General features: G+C 51.3%; 1 long non-coding RNA gene across 2 annotated transcripts; it reads left to right on the plus strand.

Moving 5' to 3' along the window:
- The first annotated feature begins 843 nt into the window (after positions 1-843).
- Positions 844-8,261, plus strand: LOC110123811 (uncharacterized). Of its 2 annotated transcripts, XR_011489994.1 has the most exons (4): positions 844-883; positions 2,303-2,636; positions 2,729-2,955; positions 3,382-8,261. It is a non-coding gene; the product is annotated as an uncharacterized lncRNA (long non-coding RNA). The 2 variants fall into 2 exon arrangements; XR_011489993.1 differs by lacking the exon at positions 844-883 and having other exon boundaries at positions 1,730-2,636.
- Positions 8,262-23,901: the final 15,640 nt, after the last annotated feature.

Raw genomic sequence — 23,901 nt, forward strand, 5'->3', positions numbered from 1 at the left:
GGAAAATAAATTCTTTTCAAAGCCACGCTTCCAGCGCATCCTCTCCCGTGACTGAGCGCAGGCTGAGCCTGCCGCGTGCGGGGCTCCGTGGCTGGCAGAAGCACTGGCGGTAAGGCTTAATTATGATTCACGAAGCTGCGTTGCGGAGATGGTTTAAAGCCACTTAATTAGTGTAGGAATATACCACCATAATTATCCTGAAATGTGGCCTAATTAACCTATGGAAAAGCCGGGCCACTGGTAGGGAATGCTGGAGACATTAATAGTCTATTAATATACCTGGTCCACTCTCTGGCACAGCTTTGAGGGTCCACAGGCCTGTGGGGGGCAGACAGAGGAGAATACAGTTTGCCCTGCAGGGTGATGATTTAAAAATATGCGAACTGAACAGGGAAAGGAAAAAGGGAATAATATTTACTGAGCACCTATTATGAGTCAAGCAGTGTTCAAATCCCTTCCTTATTTAATCTTCAAAATAATCCTTTAAATAGGTATTAAAGTTCAGAGAGGTTCATTAATGAACCCAAGGTCACACAGACAGAAAATAGCCAAACTGGAATTCATTCTTTAGTTAGTCTGCTCCAAAGGCTAGACTCTGCGGTTATTTTTTTTTACTGCCTCTGGTAGGCACAGAAGACTTGATGAAATGGATGAAATGAAGAAAAGAGGCCCCTCAACTCTAAGGAGGCCCCATTACCTCCGACATTTAGAAAAAGAGAGTGATTCAAGTTTCCTGAAGGCAGGTTCACGTTATCAAGTGTATCATGCAGGTGGGATGCTCAGAATCTCCATTCACACAGGCCACAAAGGTAATGACGTCACCTCTAGAACACAGCGCAAGCCGGGCAAAACCGTTCACAGCAGTCCTGGGAGACCTACCTAGGTGACTCTAATTTCCTTTTGCCCTTAAGTCTCCGGCTCCCACCCTGGCTTTGAGTCCAGATGTTGGACCTAAGCCAGAGAAGTCACGTTTTGGACAATCCTTAATGAAGCAGGATTTGAACCCAGTCCGGACACTCCAGTGCCCAGGACACTCAAAGACCCCAGGATGAAAGCCCAGAGCCCTCCAGGGGGAGCCAGAGAGCCGGGCTTTTCTGCCTCGCAGTCTGTCTGGTCTGCAGGTCGAGGAGTATTCCAGCAACGTCTTCATTCTTCCCTGATCAAAGGAGCTGGGATTGAACCTGCTGTAATCATCCGTCGGGGAGTTTGCTTAAAATTCCCCTAATTACGGGAGAGCAGAAAATTGCTACGCCTCAGACTGAATAGAGAAATCGAAGGCGCCCTGCTCTCAGCTGCCTAGGGGAGACAAGCCAAGATGGGAACAGAAGAGCTGAGAGAGGGAGGAGGGGGTACCATGGATGGCAGCGAGGGGAGGGAGCGCACTCTCCCCGTCTGTGCCAGGGAGTGGGAGAGGAAGGGGGGAAGCCAGCTGCAAGGGGGTCACGGTGGCTGGCTCAGGTGGTGCACGCCGCCTGCCCCCCCACTCCCCTGCAGAGAGAAGGATGCAGGAGCCAAAAGGGTGGGCACGTAGGGAGGAACTAACCAGAATGCATCCTCCTTCTGGAGAGGCTAGGGGAGTCTCTAACTCTGGCTTAGATTAGAAAGTAGATTCTGGAACATCCTCTCTGCTAGGAGGGGGAAGGAAAGAGCAGACAGACAGGTCAGGCAGGGAACAAGCTGCCGGGATGGAGTGCGGGCGGGGCGGGGTGGGGGGGCTGCAGAGCGTGCCTCCTCCAGGCTCCCTCTCTTGTTCTGCCCTGTGCCAAGCAGGTGGAAGGTCTAGAAGGGGTGGAAGGGGAGACAGGGAGATTCCACCCTTGGGGAGTCTCAGTCTGATGGGGCAAACCCAAAGTAAGACTCGGAGAAGCCCTACACACCAGTGCCCAGCACGTGACAGCCTGGACTCTAGGAAGGGGGTTGAAATGTTCTAGACTGGATGGAGTCAGACGGGGAAGGTTTGCTGGGGAGACACTTCTGAGCAGGAGAAGACAAACGGGGAGGAGGAAGATGGAAGAAGGGAGGGGAACATCTGAAAGAATCGTGCAATGTATAAAGAGGTTATGGTGACCACTTGGGGAGAGGGAAGCGTGGCTCAGGGAGCTGAAGTCCCTCATCTAAGGCTCATCACTCCAGAGCTGAATCTCAGGCTCCTAGCCCATGCATTGCATCCCCATGGGGCAGGAGGGGTTGGGAGGGGGCTGGCCAGAAGTGGAATGCTAGAAGGAAAGAGGCAGCCGCTCCCTGACCCGTCGCTGTTGATCATAAGGGCAGACAATACGCTAACACATCTCCCCTTTGCTAGCCCAGCACCATTCAGGGGCTCCCGAGGCCCCCCACCCCAACTTGGAAAAGATGGATGCTCCACGATGCTCTCACATTTTCCTGAGAAGGGGACTTCTCAGGACTCTCAGGCGAGTCTCTGAATGGGCCCAGCTTGAGTCCTCCGCAGCCCCTGCTACCCTATGTGTCCCCATTATAGGTCTGGTGGTATTGGCTGAGACTCGGATATTGCAAGTTACAGAGCCAACTCAAAGTAGCATTTAAATAAGAGGACTTTACAAAAGGGACACCAGAGTGTCGTACACAGCCCCAGCGCAGGAGCGCAGTCATGCCTCAGTCAAGGACATCGAGGACAGGCAAGCCAGACAGACCCGCGAGCTCCCACCTCCTGCTCTCCACCTGGCATCTGCATTCCCGTCTCATCCTTGGCTTCTCCTTGCATACCCAGGAAGACCCCCAGATCCAAGATGGTGATTTGGGGTCCCAAGCCCACATGGGATCAATAAAGAACAGCATGAAGAGATGGCCTGTAGGCCCCAATTCCAGGACCTCAAAGTCAGAATTCTGACCATCTCAGCTTGGCTTAGGTACCAGTTTTAGTCCAATCAACCTCAGGCCAGGGCATCCGGCTGCACTAAACAAAGGCTGTGTGTGCCCTCTACTATGTGTGAGCAGGTCAGTTCAGGGGCCACGGGGAGTTGGACAGTAATTCCACAGCAAAGATGTGCTGGGGTAGTGGGTGTGCGACAGATGGGCCCAGGGGTGTGGATAGGGCCTGACCTGTCTCAGCAGGTGCCCTGGAGGGGGTTGAAGCCTCCACCTGAAGCCAGGTGGTGAGTTACTCAGAGTGTCAGTCACTACAGCTACGACCAAGGCAAATCCTCAAGTGGGAAACTGAGGGGCGGTGGTGGGGAGGGGCTTGGCCTGGGCCCTGACCACCCAGGAGCCAAGAGGCACGTCTGCAGGGGCTGGGGGAAGGTAGGCCAGTGTCTTGAGCTCCAGGGTAGTTATCTGAGGCGGGGAAAACCTGTACTTTAGAAACTTGACTGTTTTCATGCTGTTTGTATTTTCTGTAATTACTTCCCTTTTGTTCTCCCTTAGTATTTATGGAAGCCCTTTGTGAAATTGCCAGCGGATCCCAGCAATGCGGAGAGGAAACAGCCAAGGGGGTTGTGTCTCTTCCTGGGCTCAGGGTAAAAGAAACACATCCCCCGGAGCCTGGGAGGGGTGGTGGCAGGAATGTGGCCAGGAGGACAGGGTGGGGGGGGGCAGGGAGGAGGGGGCAAGGATGGCAGCTGGAAGGCTCCTCCCCACCCACCCCACCCACACCCTGGTCTCTCTCCGAGCTCTTTCTCAAATGGGGGGAGGCCCCCCCCGGCTTCCTTTGAGTAAGTCTGTGGTCCTGACCTGGGCAACCCTGCAGAGCTGCCCCTTCCCTGTCGCCCCACCCAGGAGGATGGCCGAAGCCACCCTCAGGCCAGGCTTGCACGTAAACTCCTGAGGAGGCTGCTCCCTGTGCCAGGGGCACCCGAGGGCTGCTCCTCAGGTGCTGGGGCAGGCAGGGGCTCACCATAGGTGCTAACCCAGGGGACCTGGGGCCCCTGAGACCCTGGAATGAGAACTTGGGCACCTAAGATAAACCCTCCCTTGATACCAGTCTCCACTGGGTTCTGAATCTTCCTCCAATCTCATTCTCCCCAGCCCTGACTGGACTCTCTCTTAAAACTCCACACGGGCATCAGAGCCAAGTTGGGGTGGGGTTGTGGGTGGAGGGAACCTCAGTTTCTCCTGGTCTAAGGGCCTGCCCTTGGATGAGGAGATAGATAAGGCTCTGGTGTAGGAGATCAGACGTACCTCTGTGGTTTCTAAAAAGGGGAAGAGATGAAAGTCCTAAGTGGTAGAAAGGACCAGAGACAGAGTCACAGAGGTTGTCATCCTCTTATATTAAATTATTTGTAGGCAAACTGTCACCAAGGCATCAATGGGAGGTCCTGGCCCTGCCCCCATCCCTGCCGCCATGGCCATTCCATGGAGTTATCCGTGGCGTTATCCATGGCCAGATGGCATTATCCTGGGTGGCTGAGCAGCCCCCAGGAGCGAGGTGTCCACAGGCAGAGAACCAGCAATGACATGGGACATTAGGTGCTGATGGCTTTGCCAAGCAAGAGAATTGCAATTAAGGATGCAATGGGTCCCTCCGGGGGCTGTCAGACAAGGATCCAGAACAATAGTCAGGAGGCTGGGAGCTTTCTGAAAGCAGGGGCAGTGGGAGCCAGGACAGGGCTGTGGGGGCACAGCCTCCATCCTCACAGCAAGTCCGTCAGCAGCAGAAAGGTAATTAACACCTGCATTTACTCAGTGCCCAGCAGGCCCCCTACTGGAAGGCGGGAGTGCAATTATCTCCATTCTACAGATAAGATAGGGAAAGAGCAGAAGAGCAGAGGTTATGCAACTTGTCTGCAGCTCACAGATAGTGGAGACGGAATTCAGGCTCAGCTTCATCTGGCATCAAAGTTAGGATTCAGAACCCCCCTCTACCCCCCTGCAGTGCCCTCTTCTGAGAGTTCCCCAGATGGGCCTCACCACCCAGGGCCACAGGCAGCACTGCCCCAGCCTGGGGTTTGCAGCTTCAGGTTGGGAAGAGCTCGCCCAGACTCCCTGGCAGCCACATGGGGACACACCTCTCCTCCCTGGTGTGGGGGAGGAAGAGGAGGAACAGCTGGCCTGGGTGACAAGTGGAGGCCATTCCAGGGGAGGTGGCAGACGCAGGAAGGTAGGAGGTGAGGAGGGGCACGTGCGTCACCTCAAAGCCTGTGTCTAAGCTCCCCACCCACCTTGCTCAAACCTCCCACCTTTGGGAACTCCCACTCCTGGTCCTCCACCTCGGGCTCTGTGCGGTGACGTCATCGTCCCTAACAAGCTCTCCCTAATCTATACTGAACACGCCTGGGGGGGGGGGGGCCTGCACCACCCCCCAGCCCTGCTTGTTTGCACACGCCCACCATGCCACCTTGGGGGTCAGGTGGTATGTGGGAAGCAGCCGGTGAAAAACTGTGCCCTTTGTAGGAGCTGGTCATATTGCACCCAATACAGAGGATGGGGAGAAGGTCGGGGAGGGGAGAGCAAAGTTGAGATGAGAGGAAGATGAGAAACGAGGTGTTCAGAGGCCCCAAAACAGGCAGGCACACCTAGAGGCCATACTGGCCGCTGGCCGGGCACCTCACGGCATCAGGGCTGATCTGGACACTGGGGAGCAGCTGGAAGGGACGGAGGGCCAGAAAGACTGAGTCATCCAGTCTGGGTTCACACCTGCTCCCTCAGGCTGGGCTTCGAACTTGTCCTGGAAATACTCTGACCACAAACCGTGCACCCGGGGCCCTGTTCCCTCCGGTTACAGCCCAAGGAGGTGAAGAGTGATCGAGACCTGAGGCTGCCCGCACTGGTGTCGCTGGTCTGCTGGGAAGATCCTGGGGAGCTGGAATCCACAGGGCTCACTCCCAACAGCAAAGCCCCATCCAAGAGCTGACTAGAGCCCTTAAAGGGGAGTGCTTGTGAGTTCAGACAGGGAACACAAGAGTGAGGGAGTTGAAGGCAACTCCCGGCTTCGCCTCAGAAGGCTTGTCCCTTCATTCCCAGCAGCCTAAGTCTTGGCCATCCTTCAAAACCCAGCAGAAAGGCCACCTCTTCCATGAAGCCTTCCCTCCCCTCCAAATGAAGTTTTCTCCCTCTCTAAATACTTTACCCACACTTATCTGCGAGCCTTGCCACGTTCCTCCTTGCATTGCGCCTCCCTGGCTAGACTTGGGGCTCCATAGTGCAGAGCCGTCGTCCCATCTCCAGAGCTCCATACCGCCCTGCTGGATGACGGGGGGCGGGGGTGCTGGAGAGGAGGGCTTCACTAAGCAGCAGGACAGGAGGCGGAGTGCTCGCATCAGAGGGTAGCAGGGTCCAGGACACACTAGCTGAAACAAGACCCAGGAGAGCTGCTGCTTACGACCTGAGCCAGGTTGCATTTGAGGACCGAATACAAAGGAAGCCCATTTCTCCAGAGTCCTGGGCAACTGAGAAACCAAACGCAGTGCCCTCACAGAAGGGGCAAGCGCTAGCTACGGGGGAATAAGCGTTTAGGGAAAAAACGCCACCACTCTCCACGTGCTTCTGGTAGTGGCGGCGGCAGAAGCAAAATCATTTATTTGTCCAACAGTATTTTTCATTTCAGATGATCTATTTTCATCTCTATAAGTTCATTTTCTAAAAACCTTCCATTTTTCTCCTCATCGTGTTCATGTTTTCCTCTATACTTCTGAGCATATGGAGCATATTTATAACCGCTGCTTTAGCATCCTTGTCCGCTAATTCCATCAACTTTCCCATTTGGGGGTCTCTTTCTGTGAACTGATTTTTCTTCTGGTTATAGGTCCTATTTTTCTGCTTCTTTGCATGGCTGTTAATTTTCTATTTGATGACCAATATTGTGAATTTTCCATTGGGGTCTAGATTTTGTTGTATTCCTCTAAAGAGAGCTGGACTTGGATCCACCTCACAGTTATTTGGAGTCACTGTAACCTTTTTAAGTGTTGTCTTTAAGGGCTATGAGAACGGATCCAGGACAGCTTTTGGTCTCATGCTAAGGTAAACATCCTCTTGAGGACTCTATCCAATGTAATGCTTCCTACAAGCTCCCTCCACTATCACTGGTGGGAATCTGACCCATTCCAGCCCTGGGTGAGCTCTATCAACTGGTCAGTCTTCTTACTGATGGTTTTTTCCCTAACTTTGTGGTGTTTCACCCCCAGTTGTGTGCAAATCAATGGCCAAAGTTTCGAGGCCCCTTCTACAGATTTCCAGAAACCTTCATGAGCAGCACCCTTCTCTCCAGAATTCTTCCCGCACAAATCCTAGCCTCCTCAGCCTCAACCCATGTCTTATCAATCCAACCTTCAGCCTCTTTTCAGGACATTTCCCCCTCCTCCTTCTCCTGGGCCTTTCTGCAGTGTGGAAACTGATGCTGTGGTCGGGCTGTTACCTTTCTCTCAACCATCCTCTGCTAACTGTTGCCCACTATCTGAACGCGGTTGTTTCATACCTTCTGTCCAGTTTCCAGCCATTTTCAGCAGGTGGGCAGTTACCATAGCAGTTAATCTATGGGCTGAAGGGGAGGATTCCTACGCAAGAAACATTTATCGGGGAATTCTCTGATAGATTTCAGTATGCCAGGCCCTGCTTTCTGTGCTGGGAATAAAGCATTGAACTAAATGGACGGAATCTGTGACCTCATGAAGCTGATATTCCAGTTGGTGAGGCAGACAATAAACAGTAATAAACATAATAATTGCGCGGCATGTTAGAAGATGAACAGTGCTGTAGGGGGGCAAACAGAGCAGGGAGAGAGAGAGAAGCTGGGGAACAGAGCAGCATTTTAAATAAGGGACTCGGGGAAAACCTCACCATGAAAGTCTTGTTGTTCAGACTCTTTGCGACCCCATGGACTACAGCACACCAGGCTTCTCTCTCCTTCACCATCTCCCGGAGTTTGCTCAAATTCATGTCCATTAAGTTGATGATGTCATCCAACCATCTCATCCTCTTTTGCCCCCTTCTCCTCCTGCCCTCAATCCTTCCCAGTATCAGGGTCTTTTATTATGAGTCAGCTCTTCACATCAGGTGGGCAAAGTATTGAAGCTTCAGCTTCAGCATCAGTCCTTCCAATGAATATTCAGGGTTGATTTCCTTTAGGATTGACTGGCTTGATCTCCTTGCTGTCCAAGGGACTCTCAAAAGTTTCTTCCAGTGAAAGAAACCTGAGCCAAGCCCTGAAGGAAGGGAATGAATGAGCCACAGGTACAAGGGCCCTGAAGTGGGAGCAAGCCTGGCTTGCTCAGGGAACAGCAGGGAGACCAGTGTAGCCAGCAGGGTTTGAATGAGAAAGAGACATGATCAGAAACCAAGGGGAGGCGCTGGGCTGTGATGAGCCCTAGTGGCCACAGAAGGAAAGCTGTTACTGTAACAATTGAGACAAGAGAAGTTTGGACCTGGGTGGTGGCCACAGACATGGTGAGAAGTGAATTCAGAAGATTCCGAATGTTATGTCAAAAGAGTGAAAGAGAGAACAATCAAGGATGACCCCTAAGGTTTTTGGTCTGATCAGGTAGAAGCGGGGAGATGCTGTTTACCAATACAGGGATGGTTGCAGGCCAACTGGGTCTGTAGGTGGGGTGGCAGGAGAGATCAGTTTGATGATGGACCTGTTAGGTACGGGATGTCTTCTACACACCGACGTGGAGGGATCCAGTGGGCAGCTGGACACTAGTCAGGAGTTCAGTGGAAAGATCCAAAACAGAATGGAGGGGAAGAAGCTGGGAAAGAAACCCACTGTGAAGTATTGCCTGGTGACATCCAGGGTCACCCAAGAGCACCTCGAGGAGCCTCCTCCAAGGGCAGCCCTCTGCCCCCACAGATGGGGCAGGAGCCGGGGAACCAGGATGAGCCTTCAGAGGCCAGCTCGTCCCTCCTCTTATTCCATATTGACCCAAATCACTAAGGGCTGTCAGATCGCATCACTGCCCAGGATCCAAGACCTCCAAGAAGCTGCATAGCCACTCTGTCCCCCAGGGCCTGTCACCCGCTATTTTGTAGGCTCCCTCGCTCACATTCATGACTCTGCACGATGATGTTTGCTCCCCTCGGCTCCAGGATGGCTCGCCCTGATACCCCGTATCTGACACTGAGTCTCCTTGCTCTCGTTGACTTTGCTCCCCAAGCAATCATCAACGCATCTCTGGTCCCAGGCTGCCTTCCCTCTGCCTCATAGCTGGTGTGTGACTCAGGGGAGCATTCCTCCCACTCCCTACAGAAAGAAGCTCCAAGAGCCCTGGGATCTGAAAGTCCTTCCAGACATCTAGCCTCCATCCATACTGGTCTTGCCTGATGTCCTTTTATTCTAACGCTCTCCCCTAGAACAGATGGGGCCCTTAGTCGCGCTCTTGATTCCTTCTCCCTGCCCTTGTTTCTTCCTCTCCCAGGCGTCCTTCTCCTCTTTGTCCTTCAGGCTTGCCCACACCTTCCTCACTCCCCATCTGCATGCCCTCTCCCCTGCTCTCTCACCCCCCTCAATCATTTGTCTCAGACAGTTAGTTTAAGGGAATGGAGATGAATCTCTTGCTGAGTCCAGTGAAGGTCCTTTCCTCTCGTCACCCTGGGGATGCTGGCAATTATCTCAATGCCCCCAGAGCCCCAGCACTCCAGACGGCTCCCTCTCCCCCAGCCGCTTCCTGGCCTTCCACTTCCTGGCCCTCCCTACAATGCTGCGTTGCTGTGTTCCTGCTCTCCTCACATCATCTTGACTTGGCCAAAGAGACCTGCCCCTCAGGAGATGAACACCTTCACCTCCGCAGTGATCGCCCCTCCCGTCCCCCGCCCATCACACACAGGCACACGCACCCTGCTCCTTAAATGATGGCGAGGGCAGTGGCCAAGTGATCCACAGCTCCTTTCTCTTCTGTTGCTGCGGTAAAATATGGACAGCGGGAACCACGGGAGAAATGAGGCATGAAAATTAATCTGCTTTACAATCCTCATGAATATTTAAAAGCTGATGAATATGTAACTACATTTCTTTTCTCCTCCATTAGTGTCTGCTTTTGAGTTACTCTATAGCTCCCTTGGTTCCTTTGGGGGCTGGTTGGCTAGACTGATTTTTAAATTGGTTTTACAGGTGCCTATAGATCCTGGGTTCCCCTAAATCCCGATCTTAAGAAGAGGATTTACCCCTTTAAAATTCCCCAGGAAGGCCTGGCAGAGAGAGAGACAGAGAAGAAACTTCCACTGAAACTCACACAGTGGGAGCCCCGAGGGGAGGGCCAAGGTTGAGAGGCTGGGGCTCCCACTTTGCAGCGGGACTCACCGGGTGCAGCCTGTAAAGGACAAACTACCTCCTTCTTCCCCGAACCACAGCTCGCCCTTGAAGACAATAGCAGGCCCTCACTCTCCAGCCACTATGGGTCTTTCAGGGCCTTAGTGCAGGCTGGCCTTGAGAAACCAAGAAATGAGGCTGCAAAATGTTACTTACTTTCTACTCAGAAGAGTCTGGTATCAGGCTAACTGTATGCTACTGTGCAACCATCTCCTGGCCCGTGGCATCAGCCACTCCTTCTAGAACCACTCTTTGGAGCATCCCTGGTCACCTCCCTAGCCTGTCCTCTCTGCCACACTTCTTTGGTAACTCTGGAACCCTGCTTCCCAGCCACTCTTATCATCTGAAGCGGGCTGGGGGAGGCAGGCTCCTCACCCACCTACCGCAGCCATCCATCACCCCGGAGCGGAGCAGAAGGAGCAGCAGGGCATCGTCCCAGAGCAGCAAGATTTGTCTTGGGGCCCGAGGCAGAATTCAGCACTGAACCGGCGTCCTGTAGAGAGAAGCTGGGTCCTGGCTTGGTGAAGGAAAGCGTCGTGGGGCGGGGCAACAGGCTGTGGGAGACATCCATCTTGCCAACCTGGCAGCGGGGCTGGGTCAGAAATGCTGAGGGTCCTTAGAGCCCCACAGCCGTCCTGAAAATCCTAGGTTCCACAGCCAGCCCCTGGGACTTCAACCCATAGCAGACCACTCCCAATTCCCGCCTGTTTATCCTCCCACCCTGCCCTCAGTCTCTCCATCCACTCATTCTACACAAAGCCTGGCAAAGCATTTCATGTTGTTTTGATCATATTTCTTCCCTTCTAACCATCCTCAGGGGCCCCTTAGTTTCTGGCGTATCCAATTCACATCTGGCCTGCCATCTCCATCACAAGCAACCCCAGGCCCCCTCACCCACCCTAAGTCCCCTCACCCCAGTCTTCCAAGCTAACTTGCTCACCATCCCAAACATGCTTTCACCTCTTTGTCCCAGGTCCTCCATTTCCCCCTCTAATGATGCCTGTCCTCTCCTTCTTGCCAGGCTTTGCTCAGAACTGCCTCCATCAGGAAGCCTTCCTGGGTTGACCCCAGCCCCACGGAAGAATCCTATCACCTCTCCTGGGCTCTCAGATTTTTCAGTACTGAATCCACAGGGTGTTCACTGGCTCCATCTTCATGGGTGTGGTCCACAGAAAGGGCCGCAGTGTCTTTTAAAGTGGACCCGCCTGCAGTCGGTGTTGCAGCCTCCTGTGGATACACTCACTGGGCTGCCTCACTCTCTCATCACTTGTTCCTTTAGGTCAACCTCACTGCATCTCCCATGAACTCCTGTCCTACTGCTGGAGCGTCCCAAAGCAGAGGCCCAGTCCCCTTCTCCCTCCTCTCTATTCTCTCAGGGGCTTCACACACACAGGGTCTCTGGAGCAACACAAGGCTGGTGGCTCAGTTTAACAGAGGGATTGCCCAACTTGGGATAGAGAAGGTACCCCCAAGAGTGAGTCAGGAAGCCAGGCTCTGGACCTGGCTCTGCCCTGTGATCTGGACTGAGCCACCTAATGTTTTTGGGTCTCCCTTTTTCATTAACCAAATGGGGATACAGGTCTATCCCTACACAAAGGATCATGGTGGGAATCAAATGTGAAAAATACAGAATACTGTGGACTTCCCTGGTGGTCCAGTGGTGAAGACTCAGCTTCCACTGCAGGGGACACAGGCTTGACCCCTGGTCAGGGAGGTTCCACATGCCATGTGGTGCAGTGAAAAATAGATATGTCTACTATTGGAATAATTAGCAACAAACTGTTATAATAACTGTTATCATAGTGTGTGACGTTCCCCCAGCTCCCTCTATTTTGAGGGGTTCTCTGGCTTAGCCCCCTCTTTCCTTCCCTGGCCAGGGGAGGGACAGGAGGCCCATCTGGATGTGTGTCCCTTGGGATCTAGCATCTCATTCTCCAAGACAGAGTCCCCAAGCGGCAACATCGCCTTCAGCCCCTGGCCTCTCCGCTCAGCTCCCAGCTGCCTCGGCAGCAGGAACAAGCGTGAGCCTTGTCAGACAAGCCCTGCATCTCCGTAAAACACGTTCTCAGCATAATTACCCAGCAGAGACGCTCAGGGGCCCCGCCCTGACAGAGAGCCTCTGCCGCCGCTGGTTCGTCGCTGCTACAGCAGCTGAAATGAGCTGTCCTGGACCGAGGAAGCAGGAGCGGTTCTCTAGCTAAGCAGGGCCCGATATGGCCAGGCCTCAGCGGGGAGCCCCGGGTTCTGGCCATGAAGAGTTGGGGGATCTCCAGTGGCCCAAGCAGACTCAGAGCCCAGCTTCTCTGCTCCCTTCCATCACCCTCTGAGTGAGCCCCAAACAGCCCATCTTGAGGCTCCCCTCATGTATGGGGGCTTTGCTCAGCCCAGGCTCCCTGTTCCCTGCCTGTGGCGCCTCTGCCAGCACCTGGGTGGGCCCCTTACTGGCCCTGCTGCCCTCCCCCATCCTGAGGGGTCAGCTGTGTCTCAGGAGGCATCAGCAGCAACCTAGGCATGAGGCAGTGCTTGGAGATGCAGACAGGCACTTGTGGTGGCCCCCTTCCCCAGAGCCAGGTACAGGGAGGCTGGGAGTGCTGCCACCTCCCACCTCCCTCCCTTCCCCCTCCCCCTGCACGCCTTCCCCAGGGAAACATCCCAAACAGTCCTTTGGGAAGAGGTGTTCCTTCCTCCCCCGTATCTCATCAGGAGGCTGCCTGATCAATTTCACACTGTAAATATCATTCTTCCTTCCTTCTGGGAAAAGGGGATGACCCAAGCCCCTGGGTCCAGCAGAGGTCTGTCTTCCACTTATCTGTCTCTAGACGCTGACATTTCTAGATAGAGATGGGGAAACTGAGCCTTGGGCTGGGCAATTCACTCCTTGGAGTGGAGAACAGGATAAAGGGTAGGTGAGAAGTGTGAGATGTGGAGGGGGGGGGGGGTCCCTGGGAGGCAGTCCTCCCAGCCAGGCTGTCAGAGCAGCAGGGACACCTGTGATGCTCACTGTTTATCCTTCTAGCAGTTTCACCTGTGGGAGCAGATGCTCTGAAAGTGGGTGATTCGATTTCCCTCTTCCTGCGGGGAATGGCCTGAAGGGAAAGACCAAGTTGACTTCACTTGGTCTATCTCAGGGCTTCTAGGGGATTATGCCCAAAATCAAACTCCAGACTGAGACCCACACCAGACCCTTTCATCTAGGATTAGGGGACATTCCCACCCAGGGCCAGGGCCTTCTGTCTGTACCTTGAACCCTGAGCCATACCCCAGCCTTTCCCCGACAGAGCTCAGCGCATGCAGGAGTGACAGCTCTATGGGAAGGACATATTGAGACAAACGGGGCTGTGATTAGCCAGCCATCAATATCTCTTAAAGGCCCATTCCCTCGAAAGCTGGCAGATCCCTCCAGTTCCCCCGCCCTCCCTGAGCCAAGCAGAGATCCCCAAGGCAGCTCAAACCTTCCTCTTTCTCCTTTCCTCCCTGCTCTGGCCACATCAACCAAATGGATTATGTCTTATTTCTCTTGGATTTGGCTGCAGAAACCCAACAGCATTTAAGGCCATTGATTGTTCAAAAGGCAAAGTGTATAATGCACCAGAAAATTAGTTTAGAGTGCCCAGCAGGAGAGCAGCCCAGCTCTGGTGTCAGATTTACTCTGCTCTGGTGGCCAGGAGGCAGGGGTGGGGTGGGGCGGGGGGCATTGTGCCTTTCAATCTCTCCAGGAAGCTCTAGGAAACCATCATCCCCTTGTGGCCATGCTAGGGCCTTCTTTCTGGCTATTTGCCCAGGTGAGCAGCATGACAGCAATACCTCTCCTGTGCTTCAGCTCCAGGCCCTCTTCCTTCCCCCAAGACACACACATGCACACACACATGCACATACATATGCACTCAGATTCCACATTCAAGTGTTTTTAAAAATCTACATTAAGTACATGCACATGAGACAGGGCCATGTCACACACACTCTCACTGATGCACACATGAAACTGTGTGAAAAATCTAGATAAGACATCCCCTTTGTCTGAACAATCTGGTGCCTAGGGAAGTACCTGACACAACAAAAAGGTGATCACTAGGAATTCCCTGGTCAAACAGCAGGTCCTGGATAAGAGCTTGAGAGTTGTCCTGAAGCCTGGAAAGGACAAAGGTGAAGATGGGCATTGAGGAGATAGAGAAGAAGGATGCCATGCTTTCACTGCTGAGGGCAAGGGTCAGTCCCTGGTTGGGGAACTCAGATCTATCAAAATGGCTTTTTGGCCAAATGAATCAGGACCAAGGACAGATCCCACATCCCTCTTCTCCCCTCCCTCTGTGATCATTTAGTTCACTTGGCCAAAAACAGGTCCAGCTCAGAGCCCCCTGCAGAAGTAATAATGACCATGACCATTTTGGTAATCATAAAAATGGCTTTCATTTTTGAGCCCGTATTGTCATGAGACAAGATCTTAGTATGAATCCTCTCACTTGGTCCTCACCACCTTCCAGAATGTATGGTTTATTCCTACTCTACAGATGACCAAACTGAAGCTCATGTTGTCATTCAGTTGCTCATGTCCGACTCTTTGCAACACCATGAACTGCATCCCGCCAGGCTTCTCTGTCCTTCACCATCTCCCAGAATTTGCTTAAACTCATGCCCACTGAGTTTGTGACACCATTCAACCATCTCATCCTCTGCCGTCCCTTCTCCTCCTGCCTTCAATCTTTCCCATTATCAGGGTCTTTTCCAATGAGTCAGCTCTTCACATCAGGTGGCCAGAGTACTGGAGCTTCATCATCAGCATCAGTCCTCCCAATGAATGTTCAGGGTTGATTTCCTTTAAGACTGACTGGTTTGATTTCCTCGCAGCCAAGGGATTCTCAAGAGTCTGAAACTCATAGAGGTAGAGTAATTTTCCATAGTTTTCATTGAGCTTGTCTAAAATAAAAGAGGAAAGGCCATCTAACTCCAGGGGTCTCTATTAAATGTACATACTTTATATGACAATAACTTCACCAGATTGGTTTTCCTTGAAAACAGAGGAGGAGAGATTGACATGTATCAACCCACAGCAGCAACTCCCCCACGTCAACCAGCACACATGTCCTGTCTCTACTGCAGTACCATCCTGATGGAGACAGGAGGAGTATACTGAGTTGGTTCCTCATAGAGTGAGTGGGGATTCTTGAAGCCTGAAAATCAAGACCATACAGAGCCAAAACCATGAAAATCTTGCAAAGGGAACAATTGAGAGGCTCAGAGAAATGTGTGGAAGTGAGATAAGGTCAAAGGCAGTGGGATGTTAGACAGATTCATCAGGCTTAAAGAAAGGAGGATACGCAGGACATTGCCAGAAACAACTGTCCAACCCACTCCATTCCCTCCCCATGTCTACTGAAAATATTGAAAATGGTAGAAGATTCAGCTTACTAAAAGAGAAGATTAACAGTGGGAATAAATGATGGCTAAAGAGTTCAGCTAAAGCAAAAAACAAACAAACAAACCAGAGTCCCACAAGAAAACAAATTAGGACTTCCCTGGTGGTCAAGGGGTTAAGATTCTGCCTGCCAATGCAGGGGACACTGGTTCGATTCTCGGTCCAGGAAGATCCTACATGCTGTGGAGCAGCTACACCCATGCACTGCGACTATAGGGTAGCCCCCACTTGCCCAACTAGAGAAAGTCCACAAGCAGCAATGAAGACCCAGCACAGTCAAAAATGAAATTTTTTCAGAAAAAAAAAGTTTTGTCCACACTCATACTGGACAGAAAAGAGAGCTTTCCCATGATTGTAACTTCCAGATAAAGTTGGACTGGCAACACTTTTTGTAGCAAGATGATATTCAGTGAACCACCAGTGCCTTGGGACCAGCTGACCTGGGACCAGAGAGCCCATGTATTAATATCAACCAAGGAAACTCCAGCTCCCCTGGCTAAAAAGTGCCTCCAAAATCTTTGCCTGATGTGAAAAGATCATGGATCATTTGGTTTCCAACATCAGTGCCCTCTCTCCCCCCACACCTCTCCCATCAAAGTGCCAATCAAGCTTTATTTCACATGTCAAGATTCTGAAACATTTGAGAAAGCTCTGTACCATCCAAAAGCTGGGGCCTGTGAAACAGTGTTTCTACTACAGTTCACTGAGAAATGTTTTCAGAGGTTTTTGACCCAAAGCACCATCATCTATTTTAGTGCTTCACCTTATTCTCCAGACTTAAATCCAAATGACCTTGGGGTATTTCCAAACATCTAGTTCACCCCAAGATAAACACTCACCAACATTCAAACCTATATGCCACAGACTTCCCAATGAGAGTTGTGAAGGTGCGTTGACAGTGAGACATGATTGGAATACATATCAAACTTTCCAAGTGGATTACATTGAAGGGAACAATACCCATGTAAAAGCTCTGACTTTGGGAGAAAAACAAACTGAATCTAATTTTTCTTGTCACAGCAGCCACTAGCAATGGATCTGAGTCCTTTTTTTCTCTCCAGCCATGTGGTGTGGCATGTGGAGTTTTAGTTCCCCAAACAGGGATTGAACCCATGCCCCCTGCAGTGGAAGCACAGAGTCTTACCCACTGGACCACAAGGAAAGTCCCTCTGATCCTTCCTTATGTTAGTTAATTACTACCTTGAGCCCTGAAGAGGTGAGAAGACAAGGATGATTTGGTGACTAGAAGTAAGAAGGCCTGGGCTCAATTCTGGCTTTATCTTTGATACCCTGTGTGACCAAAGACCTGAACCCGCTTGAAGCTCTGTATTTTTTCTTTTACAAAATGGTACCAGTAATGCCCCCTCAAAGGGATTGTAATTCTGGCCAGGTGAGATAGAGGATCCAGCACGGCATGTAATATGCATTTATTATGTTAGTTGATTCTTTGGAAGGAAGGTGTCAAGCAGCCACAGGCCCTGGATAAGTGTCTGAGAGTTGTCCTGAAGCCTGGAGAGAACAAGGGTGGAGATGGGCATTGAGAAGAGAGAGGAGAGAGGTGTGAATGGGGGGAGATGGGCAGGCAATTGAGAGAGAAACTTACCTACGTGATAATTTTGTCTAAGGATAGGTCCTACCACAGGGATACAGGAGGGGAGCAGGGTTTCAACACTCCTCAGATTGAATCTAGGACCTAAACTCAGTAAATGAAAGACAACAGAGAGTTCTTGGAAAGATTTCTTTATTATCCTAGTGAAGGATTCAAATGGACAAATCAACTTACATTGCAGCCAAAGAGGGCAGTTAGACGAGATGGAGACCTTGTCTAACTAAGGATCTAGTGGGTTAGATCCTTAGGCTGCTGAGAGAGGCTTAGGAGCAGGACAAGCAATTGTTCAGAGACAAGGGAATGGATGAGGTGAACTAGTGAGCCTCTAACTCTTCCATCTCTGAGGTTCTGCAAGTTGAGGACCGTCTTATGAGCAGCTCTCAGCATTGGGAGGGAACTCTGCAAAGCTCCGGGAAGATACTGGTGTGGCAATTGAGTGGTGAGCAGAACGCTAATGAGTGCCAAGAATAACAGTGGCTTCTTAATGGAGCCCTTAATGAAGACTCATTTCTGGTTTTATTAACGTAGAGAAAAAGCACACACTCTCCCCCGCTCTCAGAGAGCAGACAGAATAAAGAGCAGCTCCAAACAGCGGGGCTGATCCCATTTCCTGGACCCTGCTTAGGAGACCATCACAGGCTCTGGGAAGGGGGATAGGAAGGTCAACCTCAGAGTTCTGAGATGTTCCTCTGCACTTCGGCCAATCCATTTAGACCCCCAAGACCCCACACAGTCTCAGGGGGGAGATTTCCAGCTGTGCTCAGCCCTGCAATTTACAGGCAAGCTGCAAATAAGAACACAAAAGAGAACCATCCCCAAGGTGCTGGCAGTGATTTTAAAGGCAGACACATCCCATTAAATATTTAATTAGAATACAATCCCACCAAAACTCTCCCACCATAAGAGGTTGAAAAACGCAGCCCTCTAGGGCTTACCCACCACTGCTCACTTATTTCCAACTGTATAATCTCTGCTGACTTCAAATATAGCAAGAGGGACTCAGGTTAGACCTAGAAAATCAAATTTTAAAACTTGTGGATGACCTTGGAGTTCATCTAGTCTAATTCCTTGTTTTGTGAACATCTGAGGCCCAGAGAAATTACAAACTCAAAAAATCAAACAGCCAGTTGCATCTAAGCCATAATCCAGGACATGCCTGGAAATGCTCCCCCTTGACACCAGCCTCTGCCCCTGCTGGCCTCCCTCTCTCGGGGCTCCATACCCCAGCTGACTGACCATCCTTGGGGCTGAACTGGCATGTACAAGGCGGTACCTCAGAGGCACTTGTGGCTAAGATTTTGAGTTGTCTCTGGTGACCAAATGCTAACCAGGATACAACTCAGGGATGGCTGTACTCAATCATTTAGAGTCTCAGAAGTTCTTTGGGTGGTCCAGTGGTTAAGAATCCATCTTGCAATGCAAGGGACACCGGTTCAATCTCTGGTCTGAGAGGATCCCATATGCCATGGGGCAACTAAGCCCATGCACCACAACTACTGAAGCCCATGTACAAACGGCTTGTGCTTCACGAGAGAAGCCACCACAATGAGAAGCACAAGCACCACAAATGAAGAGCAGCTCCCACTCGCCGCGACTAGAGAAAGCAATGCGCAGCAACAAAGACCCACCAAAGGCAAAAAATATAATAATAAATAAAATAAATCTTTTTTAAAAAGCTCATTGTGGAATAAACTAGAAGATGCGTATTTTATATTAATAGATCTTCGACACGCTAAACTCAAATGGGAAATCTCAACAGAGGGATGAAATTCATCCCCAGGTAACTCTACTGATAATCTGGCTGCACCTGCAACCCATGCACCAACAGTTACCAAGTCTGTGAGATGAATGGCCTGAGAACCTATGAGGGGAATGAAGGGGGCACTTCTCCAATAGCGGAGCCCTCTAGGATGGGGCCTGACTCTGCTTGGGGCTCAGGGAGTGAGGACAGAGAAGACAGAGAAGGCAGTCCCTGCCAAGAAGGACCCAACCTGATAAGGAGCAGTCCACACCACACACACACACCCATGAAAAGACTGCAGTGCATTGCTGAGTGACTGCTGGCTGCTCCGCATCATACAAGGTGCTTAACACAGGTTATTTCTCCTTTACTTCTCACAACATCATTGTAAGGTAGATATTATCTTTCCTCTTTAACAGGAGAGGACCATGAGACACAAATGGCTTAAATCAATTGCCCAAAGTCATACAGCAAGAAATTGATGGAACCCAACTCTATCTCCAACCACACAACAGCACCCGCAAACGAACCCCTTAATTCCCCAGGGGGATTCTGAGAGGATGACAGTCATTTCAGGGAGTGAATTGTGGAAGGTCTCTCAGGCAAAGTTCCCCGGACTTTTGAGAAATGTGAGCAGTAGCTGGAAGGATCTCATTAACGGCGGCAGAACTGTCAGAAAAAAAAAGGTGACATTTATTGAGCAGCTGCTCTATGCCATGCAGCTTACTATCCAGTCTCATTTGATGCTCACAACAAACTTCTGACATCAGGTTTACGATCCTAAAATCAGGTTCAGAGAGGGCAAGTCATTTTCCCAAGGTCACACAGTGAGCAAATGATCAATTCGGGATCTGAACTTAGATCTGTCTGGTTCCAGAAGAGGACCAAATGCAAGGAAACTTAACCCAAGGGGACACTGGGGGCTTGTGGGGAGGCTAAGAAATCACTCAGAGACCACCACTGGAACAGAGGAGCTTATTTTAAGAGCCTTGGCTCTGAAAAGGCAGGAGAAGGGGCCAGGTGTGCCCTGACCCAAGGGCCTTTTTCACTGATGCATCTGTCTTCCTCCCCAGGAGAGTCCATGAAGATGGCAAAGGAACACATCGATAAGATTCCATTAACATGCTAGGTTACTGCACAGCTTTTAAGCATGACCACAGTCACTTTCATCTGTTTTCCCAAAGAGGTTTATGCCCCATCTGCTTACACAACCCCTGGCACAGGACTGCTCACTGGAGACTACTGGTCCACATCCCTGTAAGCCCTGAATCTCCACCTCATGGCTTTCAAGGCAGACAGAACAAAGTTCAAATCCTGATTTCCCCAGCTTGGAGCTTAGAGCTCCCGTTTCCTCACCTCTTAAACAGAGCTAATCGGGCCCGCCTCCTAGGGATGTCATAAGCATCACAGTGCTTGTCCCCAGCCTCCCCCAAGCCCACCCCTCTCTGTTCCCTGCTTCATACACTTTACTGGTCATTTTGCCTCCAATTGTGGAGCAGGTTGAGTGCTCTGGGGCTCCCCTCTGTCCAGAGTACCCCCTCCCTGGGGGAGAGGAGAGAAGCTGGAGAGACCTGTCACCTCTGAGCCTTTTCTCACACTGGTCCCTTCTTGGTGATGCCTTCTCTCATTCTCAGCACCTCCCTGAGTCAACTCAGCCTTTGAGGGTCATCCAGAGCCACCTCTCCTGGGAACCCAGGGACTGCCTGGGACAGCTCCTCACCCCTCCCCCTCCAGTGGGTCTCGCCACACCTTCTCATCTGCTCTGAGCACACACAGCCTGTGTGAAAGGAGTTCTTCTCACCCACTCCGGGAGCCCTGGAGGGCAGGGCTGGCCTGGTCATCCCCGTGTCCTCAGCACAGAGCTTGGAAAGAGCAGGTGCCTGAGAAATACCCAGAAGTAACGAATCACAGAAGCCCCATTCTTTCTTTCTCTTCCCCTTCTTCCCTGGCACCAACAGATCAGGTCTCTGGAAGATGTAAACATAGGACCGTTGACCCGGTCAAACTTGGGTGATGCTCTTGGCTAGGAGGCCAGGGATTTGTTCCAATGCCTTGCCCCTGTGATAAGAGCAGGATTTTATTTTTTGCCCTCTACCTCTCAGTTGTAAAGCTCTTAAAGGGACCACAGCTTCTTAGTAGCTCCCTCTTTCTTCCTGCCAATTCTAAGACAAATGTCTGCCTCCTCTGGAGTGCCCCCACCCCCACCCCGGGCCTGTGGCCCCTCCCCACCTCCCATGCTCCCCCTCCCACCCCAGCCCTGTAGCAGTGAATGTAATTAGGCTTTTCCCCAGGACGGCACCCCCTCCACGCAGCTGAACTGCCTGTCCAACAGGGGATAATTTATGGAAATGGGTAAAGGTGTTTTAAATTATTCAATTTAAATGTAAATAGGGGAGATGGTTTCTCTGAATAAATTGTCTTATTTATGTTCCACCCAAACCCCTCCCAGGGAAACACGGAGTGGTTTGGATCACTTTACAGCCCAGGGCCTCCACCACTGTTCAAATAATGTGGGAGCCGCCCCCAGGCCCCTGGGAGTGGAGACTGGGAGACACATGTCCTGACAGCTGCTGTCCCAGCTGGGGTCACAGGATAGACCAGGTGCTCACCAAAGGCTGTGTCACCCCACTCCACCCGGGGTTGCTGTGACCCAGCCGGGGCATGGATTTGGGCAGAGAGCAATCCAACTTTGTTTCCTGGGCAGTGATAGCAGGACAGGGACTCTGTGCCCCTCCCCGCTTCTACCCAAGGTCTCTTTTCCTCTGACTCACAAATGATGTGGGCTTCACACCTCCCTGAAAAAGTCCTTCATGCTCTGAGATGCTGACTGTGGGCCACCTTTCCTTAGAGCATTTCTGTCCTAAACAGGGTTTCCTAGACACAGGGCTGCCTCGAAAGGAAACCCTTTCTTGGTACATCTCAGGCACTGTCCCGTGTGCCAGTGGGAAGGCCTCTGGGGGTGAGGAGAGGGACTGTCTTTTAGTCGTCCCCCCCCCCAATCACTTAGTACCACTCAGCTGCCGCCAGTGTTGCCATCTCCTGGGATTGGATCACCTTACATGCAAGCAAGTGATCACGTAGCTATTAGAGGGTTTTCAGGGGCAAAGGACAGAACATCAAAGTAGCTGAGACTGGAAATTTATTAGCCCTGGAAACCTGGAGGCAGCACAAACTGCAGGGGTAGATCTGGTGTCATCTGGAAGCCTTGTCCTGTTTTCCTGTGATTCCTTTTTGTGTATCCATCATCCTCAGACTAGATGACATGATGGCTGGGGGCAGTTAAGAGCCTTAGACCCATCCATGATGATACTCAGAGAAAACCAGAAGAGGGCAACTCTCAGAGACTCTCCCAGAAGTGTGAAGAAGGCTTCCTCCCACCCACCTCTCAGAAAACTCCCCTTGCATCTCATTGGTCCATCCTAACCTAATGTCTGTGAGGAGATGGAGATTACTTTAGACCAGTCAGAGTGACCAGGAGCTGGGAATGGGGCGACCTTCTCTCTACACAAACATGGGCTCCTATGAGGGAGGAGGAAGTAGGCATTGGTGCTAGTAGACAGTACCCATTGAAGTAACACTTGAATAATTGAAATCAATACATGTTTTAATCAATAACCATGTTTGTTTCAACCCCCCATACTTTAACTGGATCAATTCTTTTCTGCCTAATCCTAAGAACCAGACTGTTGCCCCTCCTGCAAAGAGCAGAAAGTCAGATCAATGACCCAGACTGCAGACCAGTTGGCAAGACTGGACCAGATCAAGCACAGATTGCCATCTAGATGCCTTAACTCTTTCTCAAGTTACCCCTAAATGAAGGAATGGCTTGTGCAAGCCCCACAGTCAGCATCACCCCCTCACAGCAATTTACTCACTCATTCTACAAGTATGTCTGGACTGCCTACATTATGCCAGGCACAAGCTAGGGATAGAAGATTCACTGGCAAAACAGTCTGCTTCCTGTTCTTGCAAACTTACCATCCCTACAGTGAATGTTATCATTTTTGTTGCCAGTTGGTTTGGCTGCCTGTGAAGTTTGGCCAAATTTGGGAGTTTCTAGACTCATGAGTCACACCTTCTCAGAAACCAGAACCTTCGTTACCCAGCCTCCTTTGCAGCCCCAGCACAGACATGTGACTTAGATCCCCCCAATCAGATTCATTCATTCACTCTAGAAGGGAGGTACTGGAGTAAGGCGGCAATGCCCATAGTCCACAGTGCTGGCAAGGGTGGAAGTGGAGGTGTCCAGCTTTGAGTAGAAGTGACAACAAGATTAAGCTCCTGGTCCAAGAAGTGCAATCAGTGGGGAGTGACAAAGGCTCCGTGGTGCCTGGTGGCAGGCAAGTGCGGTTTCCCAGTCAGTCTGGTTCTGTGTGCAGCAGGGCGTCAGGCCTGGAATCTGAGCCTCCAGTCTGGCTCTAGCCCTCCCTGTGACTAGACAAGACACCCTGTATTCTTCTAATATTCTTCGATCAGTCAGAGTCGTGTCTATTGCCTAAGACCATGAACCCTAGCATGCCCCATCCTTGGTGAGAGTTCTTCATTGTGAAGATCCCACCCAGGTGGCCCTTCCCAGAATCCCCCTGAGCCCAGGCACTTTGCTGCTGCCTCTTTTTTTTTTTTTTTTTTTTGCAACCTTAACAGAGGCACAAGCCCCTCTGTGTGTCTCCTTTCCAACCTCGCTAACACACGCTAAACTTGGAGCTCCTTGGGACCTGGGACCACACCTTTTGCACCACTATGTCCCTAGGTCTAGTTTAGAACCAGGGTTAGAATAGGTGCTCACTAAGTATTTGTTGTGATGTGATTATTGCCACTGTCTTCATTAGTGACATCAAAGAGCCCACCAATAGCAGGCTCTGGATTGAGCCACACACACAGAGAATGGCCTGTATCTTGACCTCCTCTTCTCCACAATCAGCAATCAGGTACACATCCAGGCACTT

The sequence above is a fragment of the Odocoileus virginianus genome, chromosome 10 (assembly GCF_023699985.2).
Source record: "Odocoileus virginianus isolate 20LAN1187 ecotype Illinois chromosome 10, Ovbor_1.2, whole genome shotgun sequence".
Lineage (NCBI taxonomy): Eukaryota > Metazoa > Chordata > Mammalia > Artiodactyla > Cervidae > Odocoileus > Odocoileus virginianus.